The 8787-nt window shown below is 46.3% G+C and overlaps 1 long non-coding RNA gene across 3 annotated transcripts; it reads right to left on the bottom strand.

Moving 5' to 3' along the window:
• Window positions 1–516: 516 nt before the first annotated feature.
• On the bottom strand, window positions 517–8261 carry LOC127341985 (uncharacterized). Of its 3 annotated transcripts, none has more exons than XR_011755152.1 (9): window positions 7484–8261; window positions 7117–7394; window positions 6883–7032; window positions 6313–6398; window positions 3246–4989; window positions 2879–3156; window positions 2645–2794; window positions 2075–2160; window positions 517–751 (listed from the first exon to the last, which is right to left on the bottom strand). It is a non-coding gene; the product is annotated as an uncharacterized lncRNA (long non-coding RNA). The 3 variants fall into 3 exon arrangements; XR_011755154.1 differs by having other exon boundaries at window positions 2978–3156; XR_011755153.1 differs by having other exon boundaries at window positions 7216–7394.
• Window positions 8262–8787: the final 526 nt, after the last annotated feature.

Below are 8787 nucleotides of genomic sequence, written 5' to 3'. Positions count from 1 at the left end.
TTCCACTGTATCTTGCAGTACTTGATAGCCTTGTTTCTGAGTTGTTTCCAGCTCTCCTCGAGAATCTTGGCTGGCTTCTCGATGTACGTCAGGTCTGGTTGTAACTCAAGCTCCTCATGTGATATTGGTTCATCTGGGGTCTTCAAACATTTCCGAAGTTGTGACACATGGAATACATTATGAACTTGAGCTAACCTTCCCGGTAGATCCAACTCAAAGGCTAAACCTCGATTCTGACTCAGTATCTTGAAAGGTCCTATATATCTAGGACTGAGTTTCCCTTTTACTCCAAACCTCTGGAGTCCTTTCATCGGGCTTACCTTAAGATAAACCATGTCTCCAACTTGTGGCTTGTGACGTCCCAAAACCGGTACCATGAGGATCCCAGCGAATCCGCCGAAATCCGCACGATATCGATTTTAGGAGACGCACCACCAAGCGCCTCGTACACGCCGAAGCATGCACGCGATGCGGGTGGAATCATTCACGAGAGGTAACATTACAACAGGGTTACAATAGAGCCCACAAGATACATATATATTACAACAACGACTTCATCGAGTCAAGATATACAAATAGATACATACAAAGATCCAAATCATACAGAAGATCAAATACATCCGAGTACGGACAAGATACAAATTTGGACTAAGAGTCCTGAAGATAACCGAGTGGCGTCCATAACCCTGCCCAGGCCAAGCCGGAAGGGTAACCTTGCTAGCGTCGTTCTCCATCGTACCGATCTTCATACCTGCCCGGTTATATCCCGTAGAAGCAGCAATAAGTACGGGTTCGTACTTAACAAGACTTCAAGACGTATAAGCATTCGTCAACCAGTCGTCCTTTGTACTTGAGGCACGCAGGGGACTTAGAGGACGCAAGAGGAACGTCATAGGCAATATGGTGGAGTTAAGCGGCAGCGCGCAAGCACTAAAAACCTATAGAGACACTCTATAACATTCGTCTAATCAGAGAAGATGAGAGAGCGCATAAACTAACAGTTCTATACTCTACAAACATAACACAGCCGATGTGTTCCCCCTTCGCCAAGAAGTACTTATAAAGGCACTCACACGGTTGACAAGTTTTAACCATTTATTATTTAAGTTGTTCTGTCTTACTATGCAAGTTATTAGTATTGAAACAACAGGTGTAAGTTGTCTATGGTCGAGTCATACGGCTCCAAGTCGTCCATAACCGCGGACACGGCTTATCGATAAGATTTAACCCTGCAGGGGTGCCCAAATGTGCCCACACGCACGATCAACCCACTTGCGACAGGTGGATATAACGACTCACACTCTTCTTCACGACAACAATGTCCAGGAAGCCACCTAACCAAGTTGAACCCGTATCGAAGTCCGGCCGTATCTCCGAAGCGGACCTAGCTGTTTGCGACAGCGTACTAGGTGGTTTAAACACACACTGGGGCGATAAACCACTTCGCAGCGGCTCCGCGACCTATGGGTGCATACCAGAAACAAGGGAGACAAGTCACCCTTGGGCTTCCCAAAGTAAATAAGTAACAGGCTGGCATGCACGCAACAACAAATGGTAAAACATTGCAAACTAGTTGTGGCCACTGGACAAAGCTGTAGATTCCGGCAGTGGTCGAGGGGAGACCCAGAAGCATACCCACGTGTGGTTAGAGCGCTCAGTCTCGGAACAGATAACAAGAACTCGGGGTCCTAAGATATTTAGGAAACACAAGTGAGCCGTCACAAAACGATCAGCTGACCCACCGATGCCTCCGCTAACAACTATTAACAAGTAACCATGATTCTCTCAATAGATATAACCATGTAGCATGTGTCATGATTCCCAACAGATAACCGATAAGATAGCAGTAACGGTAACCAGATATAACAGCACTAGCATGCACTACGACTTGCAAGGCAGACCGATAACCAAACAACAGCTGTAGGAGGTTGGTGGAGGCAATATGGGTTGCTTGAAGTAACAAGTGGAAGGGACACGTGACAAGAACGCAACTCAAGGATAGCATGAGGGAGAAGGCAAAATAAAATAGGTGAGCGACTCCTGCAGGGACAGGAGTATAAGGGAAAATGCTTGCCTGTTAAAGATTGCCGAGGGACATCCGGAGAACTTGTCGTATCTCACCGCACCACTTCGTGATCCTATCCGGAAAGAAGCAAAACGCTACAACAAAGAACGGATGCACATCTTACTACTACGGCAAAAGAATCGGCATGATCATGATATGGTATGCATGCATGACATGGCAAACATGATGCGGCGATGCAACCTATATCCAATTAATCGGAGTCGGAACCCCGGACAAACAATTATTAGGTTCGAGTTATTTTACTACCCGCAAATTAAATGTTGATTAGGCATGGCAACACATGGCATGGGTGAGCTACACAATTTAAACGGAGCGGGAAACCATATACGGCAATTCCCAAATACTCCGCATATTATGTATTACGTGCGATGCAAAACAATACGACACTACATGATGCAAGATGCAAACATTTATATACATGACATATTTAGATTCATGAGATTTTTCTGATTAAAATAGATATATCATTTAAACCTATTGGATTTACCAATCCAAACATATGCATTACACAGTTTGCAAAAAGAATAAAACAAAGGGCACAGGAGACTTGGGTCGGACCTGGCCTGCACCGACGAACAGAAGCAGCACACTCTGGTCTTGATCATGATACCACCGTGAAAGAGATGAAGGCTATAGCCACTGGGTTGCTTTGCTGAAGCTGATTTAGATTGGCTCACGTGTACACTGAACTGTCTCCAAGCATAGGATCTGAACACAACAAAGGAGAACAATGATGGATTTAATGGCCGGGATTTTAAATCAAAGAGATCACGGCTGAATGAAGGCACGAACCAGATGGGCTACAGCGCAGATGCTAAACAGAAAGAGACGTGCAGCCACTTGAAACAGTGGACGATGTACCACAACTGACGAAACTGAACAAAGCTGTACCCTTGGAGTGCTGGTCGCCAACACGGACAAAGATGCTGGTCGCGAGCGGATTCGATGGTTGGCACTTGGCAGTGAACCACGAGGAGGGAGTGGTCGCAGGGGATGTGCCTCGATACGCTGAACCTGATGGTGATGGTGCTTGGAGCGGGGAACACCGGAGCGTCGCCGGAGACGGACACCTGCGGAAGAACAACGACGGTCACCGTCGGGAAGACACCAGAGACCGGGAGAGACATCAAGGAGTAGTCTGGGAGGACGACGTGAATACCAGGAACACGAAGCCATGCTCGGATGCACCGGAGGAGGTCGTACGGCGTCAGAAACATCGATGAACTGCGGCGGCCGGCATAGGGAATCGGCGACCTTGTGCTCAACCGAGGCCCTCCCGGTTCGATTCCTTTCACGAGGATGACCATGGCGACGAGGCGGATCTCCTGATGGCGTCGGATTGGCGTGGGGCGACCGGACACGGTGGTGCGACAGCATGCTGCGGTGGTGTTTCTCTGAACTCTTAACTGAATTTTCTTTCTCTTCTTCATGGGAGAGGGGAAGAACGAAGTGGGCAGCTAGTGGCGGCGCGAGGGAAGGGAGAGGCCTTAGGGTTTGGATCTGGTGCTGGTGGACAATTTTTGAGAGGAAAAGTGGAGTGGTTGGCTCAATGACTTCATGGAGATACACGCTGGTCTCGTGCTCTCTCTCTGTGCAAGGAGAAGACATGTGAAAGATGAGAGCCTGGGCTGCTGATTAGCTGGGCTGGAGTTGGTACGACCAAGTTGAAAAGGAAAAACAAGGTGGAGATGGGTTTCAGTAGCAACATGGGCGATTGGTTCAGCTCTCTCTTCTTCTCTTTGTCAGTTCCTATTTTCTTGTTCTTGCTGAATTCCTCTGGGCAAAGAATAAGATGAGAGTATGGGTTTGGACAGATTTGAAAATATTATATTTTGGTTTAGAATAATTTTGTGAAGTCCCAAAATATTTGTTTTGGTTTAATTAAAATAAGAGAAGGGACAAGGGAGGTTTTATTCATTAACCATATGAGAGGAAAGAAATGAAATAATTAAGATTTATAAAATAATTTTATTTTGGTTATAAAAACATGGATGTGATGCATGCATGATGTCATGATGATGCATAAAATAAAAAGAACAAATAATTCTAATAGGGGTGTTTTTCTGGGCCGCTACAATCGACACCACTAACAAGGAATCTCGCCCCGAGATTCCACGTCAACCTAAGGGGGAGTTGGTTAAACTATCGGGTCTTCATGCACCGTGTAGATCGTCGCGACACCACTAACAAGAGTTGTTGTTCCATTGTTGATGATGTGCTTCAGTCAGGATCCTCTGAAGATCGGACCTAATAGGTGAGGGGCAGAGATCGTCCAACCCACGTCGGAACCTAAGACTCGGAAAAACTCAGATAAGAGGGGAGACTCAAAACTCGCATAGGTAAGAGGAGAAAGAATATAGATAAGGAGAAAATTCAGAGCTAATGAGAACTATCCAACGAATTTTGAAAATAGTTTGGATTCTCTAAACTCAACGACCGTTGGCAAGGTTATCCTAAAGGCTGGACTAGTGGGGTACCGTCAACCTGAGGCTCTGATACCAACTTGTGACGTCCCAAAACCGGTACCATGAGGATCCCAGCGAATCCGCCGAAATCCGCACGATATCGATTTTAGGAGACGCACCACCAAGCGCCTCGTACACGCCGAAGCATGCACGCGATGCGGGTGGAATCATTCACGAGAGGTAACATTACAACAGGGTTACAATAGAGCCCACAAGATACATATATATTACAACAACGACTTCATCGAGTCAAGATATACAAATAGATACATACAAAGATCCAAATCATACAGAAGATCAAATACATCCGAGTACGGACAAGATACAAATTTGGACTAAGAGTCCTGAAGATAACCGAGTGGCGTCCATAACCCTGCCCAGGCCAAGCCGGAAGGGTAACCTTGCTAGCGTCGTTCTCCATCGTACCGATCTTCATACCTGCCCGGTTATATCCCGTAGAAGCAGCAATAAGTACGGGTTCGTACTTAACAAGACTTCAAGACGTATAAGCATTCGTCAACCAGTCGTCCTTTGTACTTGAGGCACGCAGGGGACTTAGAGGACGCAAGAGGAACGTCATAGGCAATATGGTGGAGTTAAGCGGCAGCGCGCAAGCACTAAAAACCTATAGAGACACTCTATAACATTCGTCTAATCAGAGAAGATGAGAGAGCGCATAAACTAACAGTTCTATACTCTACAAACATAACACAGCCGATGTGTTCCCCCTTCGCCAAGAAGTACTTATAAAGGCACTCACACGGTTGACAAGTTTTAACCATTTATTATTTAAGTTGTTCTGTCTTACTATGCAAGTTATTAGTATTGAAACAACAGGTGTAAGTTGTCTATGGTCGAGTCATACGGCTCCAAGTCGTCCATAACCGCGGACACGGCTTATCGATAAGATTTAACCCTGCAGGGGTGCCCAAATGTGCCCACACGCACGATCAACCCACTTGCGACAGGTGGATATAACGACTCACACTCTTCTTCACGACAACAATGTCCAGGAAGCCACCTAACCAAGTTGAACCCGTGTCGAAGTCCGGCCGTATCTCCGAAGCGGACCTAGCTGTTTGCGACAGCGTACTAGGTGGTTTAAACACACACTGGGGCGATAAACCACTTCGCAGCGGCTCCGCGACCTATGCGTGCATACCAGAAACAAGGGATACAAGGCACCCAGGGGCTTCCCAAAGTAAATAAGTAACAGGCTGGCATGCACGCAACAACAAATGGTAAAACATTGCAAACTAGTTGTGGCCACTGGACAAAGCTGTAGATTCCGGCAGTGGTCGAGGGGAGACCCAGAAGCATACCCACGTGTGGTTAGAGCGCTCAGTCTCGGAACAGATAACAAGAACTCGGGGTCCTAAGATATTTAGGAAACACAAGTGAGCCGTCACAAAACGATCAGCTGACCCACCGATGCCTCCGCTAACAACTATTAACAAGTAACCATGATTCTCTCAATAGATATAACCATGTAGCATGTGTCATGATTCCCAACAGATAACCGATAAGATAGCAGTAACGGTAACCAGATATAACAGCACTAGCATGCACTACGACTTGCAAGGCAGACCGATAACCAAACAACAGCTGTAGGAGGTTGGTGGAGGCAATATGGGTTGCTTGAAGTAACAAGTGGAAGGGACACGTGACAAGAACGCAACTCAAGGATAGCATGAGGGAGAAGGCAAAATAAAATAGGTGAGCGACTCCTGCAGGGACAGGAGTATAAGGGAAAATGCTTGCCTGTTAAAGATTGCCGAGGGACATCCGGAGAACTTGTCGTATCTCACCGCACCACTTCGTGATCCTATCCGGAAAGAAGCAAAACGCTACAACAAAGAACGGATGCACATCTTACTACTACGGCAAAAGAATCGGCATGATCATGATATGGTATGCATGCATGACATGGCAAACATGATGCGGCGATGCAACCTATATCCAATTAATCGGAGTCGGAACCCCGGACAAACAATTATTAGGTTCGAGTTATTTTACTACCCGCAAATTAAATGTTGATTAGGCATGGCAACACATGGCATGGGTGAGCTACACAATTTAAACGGAGCGGGAAACCATATACGGCAATTCCCAAATACTCCGCATATTATGTATTACGTGCGATGCAAAACAATACGACACTACATGATGCAAGATGCAAACATTTATATACATGACATATTTAGATTCATGAGATTTTTCTGATTAAAATAGATATATCATTTAAACCTATTGGATTTACCAATCCAAACATATGCATTACACAGTTTGCAAAAAGAATAAAACAAAGGGCACAGGAGACTTGGGTCGGACCTGGCCTGCACCGACGAACAGAAGCAGCACACTCTGGTCTTGATCATGATACCACCGTGAAAGAGATGAAGGCTATAGCCACTGGGTTGCTTTGCTGAAGCTGATTTAGATTGGCTCACGTGTACACTGAACTGTCTCCAAGCATAGGATCTGAACACAACAAAGGAGAACAATGATGGATTTAATGGCCGGGATTTTAAATCAAAGAGATCACGGCTGAATGAAGGCACGAACCAGATGGGCTACAGCGCAGATGCTAAACAGAAAGAGACGTGCAGCCACTTGAAACAGTGGACGATGTACCACAACTGACGAAACTGAACAAAGCTGTACCCTTGGAGTGCTGGTCGCCAACACGGACAAAGATGCTGGTCGCGAGCGGATTCGATGGTTGGCACTTGGCAGTGAACCACGAGGAGGGAGTGGTCGCAGGGGATGTGCCTCGATACGCTGAACCTGATGGTGATGGTGCTTGGAGCGGGGAACACCGGAGCGTCGCCGGAGACGGACACCTGCGGAAGAACAACGACGGTCACCGTCGGGAAGACACCAGAGACCGGGAGAGACATCAAGGAGTAGTCTGGGAGGACGACGTGAATACCAGGAACACGAAGCCATGCTCGGATGCACCGGAGGAGGTCGTACGGCGTCAGAAACATCGATGAACTGCGGCGGCCGGCATACGGAATCGGCGACCTTGTGCTCAACCGAGGCCCTCCCGGTTCGATTCCTTTCACGAGGATGACCATGGCGACGAGGCGGATCTCCTGATGGCGTCGGATTGGCGTGGGGCGACCGGACACGGTGGTGCGACAGCATGCTGCGGTGGTGTTTCTCTGAACTCTTAACTGAATTTTCTTTCTCTTCTTCATGGGAGAGGGGAAGAACGAAGTGGGCAGCTAGTGGCGGCGCGAGGGAAGGGAGAGGCCTTAGGGTTTGGATCTGGTGCTGGTGGACAATTTTTGAGAGGAAAAGTGGAGTGGTTGGCTCAATGACTTCATGGAGATACACGCTGGTCTCGTGCTCTCTCTCTGTGCAAGGAGAAGACATGTGAAAGATGAGAGCCTGGGCTGCTGATTAGCTGGGCTGGAGTTGGTACGACCAAGTTGAAAAGGAAAAACAAGGTGGAGATGGGTTTCAGTAGCAACATGGGCGATTGGTTCAGCTCTCTCTTCTTCTCTTTGTCAGTTCCTATTTTTTTGTTCTTGCTGAATTCCTCTGGGCAAAGAATAAGATGAGAGTATGGGTTTGGACAGATTTGAAAATATTATATTTTGGTTTAGAATAATTTTGTGAAGTCCCAAAATATTTGTTTTGGTTTAATTAAAATAAGAGAAGGGACAAGGGAGGTTTTATTCATTAACCATATGAGAGGAAAGAAATGAAATAATTAAGATTTATAAAATAATTTTATTTTGGTTATAAAAACATGGATGTGATGCATGCATGATGTCATGATGATGCATAAAATAAAAAGAACAAATAATTCTAATAGGGGTGTTTTTCTCGGGATGATGCTTCCACTGTATCTTGCAGTACTTGATAGCCTTGTTTCTGAGTTGTTTCCAGCTCTCCTCGAGAATCTTGGCTGGCTTCTCGATGTACGTCAGGTCTGGTTGTAACTCAAGCTCCTCATGTGATATTGGTTCATCTGGGGTCTTCAAACATTTCCGAAGTTGTGACACATGGAATACATTATGAACTTGAGCTAACCTTCCCGGTAGATCCAACTCAAAGGCTAAACCTCGATTCTGACTCAGTATCTTGAAAGGTCCTATATATCTAGGACTGAGTTTCCCTTTTACTCCAAACCTCTGGAGTCCTTTCATCGGGCTTACCTTAAGATAAACCATGTCTCCAACTTGTGGCTCCCATGTCCTTCTCTTCTGATCGGCGTAACTCTTT

This window comes from Lolium perenne, chromosome 3, assembly GCF_019359855.2.
Source record: "Lolium perenne isolate Kyuss_39 chromosome 3, Kyuss_2.0, whole genome shotgun sequence".
Lineage (NCBI taxonomy): Eukaryota > Viridiplantae > Streptophyta > Magnoliopsida > Poales > Poaceae > Lolium > Lolium perenne.
Note: the sequence above shows the minus strand (reverse complement) of the source record. Positions and strands in the feature narration are given on the sequence as shown.